Source organism: Perkinsus marinus (assembly GCF_000006405.1).
Source record: "Perkinsus marinus ATCC 50983 genomic scaffold scf_1104296970664, whole genome shotgun sequence".
In the NCBI taxonomy this organism is placed as follows: Eukaryota; Perkinsozoa; order Perkinsida; family Perkinsidae; genus Perkinsus; species Perkinsus marinus.
Window position 1 is genome coordinate 61,562 of NW_003202385.1, and position 1,302 is coordinate 62,863.

Sequence of the window (1,302 nt, forward strand, 5' to 3'; positions counted from 1 at the left end):
AACCAAAAGTTTATCACTCCACACGAGGATTCGGTCCTTGTCATCCTTGCCGGAGTCATAGACAAGTGTAGGACGAACCTCCTGCCCGATGATAGCGTGACTGAACTCAGGTGGAATCTCAAACCCACAACGCTGCTTAGGAGCTTTCGGCAGCGGGTGGTTCTTTTCCTTGAATCTACGGAGGTTCTCCATAACCGAAGACCGCTTTGGCAACTGCTCGATGTACTGAGGAGGCGACCTTCCGGTGACGTAGTCGTAAACCTCGGCTGGTTTCTTCTCGAATGCTGACAGTTCCATGGCTTTTTTCATGGAATTCACCAGAACCACCTTCCCTGCATTCGGGCCCCACAAACATGCTCAGCCACCTAATCAATATTCTTCACAACTAACATGTTGGCCGGTCCGTTGAGATCGCCTGAGATAGTCAACCGAGCTTTGCACTTGAGGCTTCCTGCAGGAGGGTGATCAGACTTGACGCATCTCCAGCCGCTCCTCGAACGTTCGGGCTCGTTACGATCCCTCCTGAATAGGTAGCCTTTGAAAGACTTCACGTAGAGACTGAAATTCAAACATAATGTCAAGAGGATCACCCAGAGCTAGAACCAATCTTTGCGCTCAAAAGTTCTCGTGCGCAACGAATTACGCGCTGAAATATCGCAGTATGTATTTAAGATCACTATGGCGCGCGCTTTTCGGACGGCGCTCAGATATGATTGCGCTGTGATGTGGGGCAGCCGTGCTCAAGACGTGCGAAGGGTTGCACCGAAGGTGGACAGTGATTCCATTGACCATGTAGCCACATGCTATCGAGCCATAGTCGCCTATTACTCTGTGCTTGTTGTGTTGCTAGACTGTTTAGCTGCTCCACAGTATGGCGAAGGAAACAGCACACACAGATGTGCATGGCGCCGAATAGCTATGCTATAGCAACAGCAGTATAAAATTAATATCGTTAACAATATTGACTTAACATAGATCTGATAACCTTGAGGAGAGTCTCTTGCGTATCCTTGATTTGTTAGTAAAGTTCTCTCCATTTGTGATATATCAAATGCGTTCCTTCATTCTTTCCCTATCGGCTTTGGTTGCAACCCTGTCACTTGTGTCCGCCACTGAAGACCCATGTGCTCAGATGTGTTTGTATGTGGAAGGCTGTGCTAAGTCGAAGTTCAATTCCTACTGCAAGACCTGGCAGTCTCCCCCTGTCTGCTTCGGTCTAATCAAGAAATCCGATGGTTCGATCTGCTTCGAGCCCACTGATGCTGATTGTGTTGGAGAGCCTATCGCCTGTGACGAGCAGCA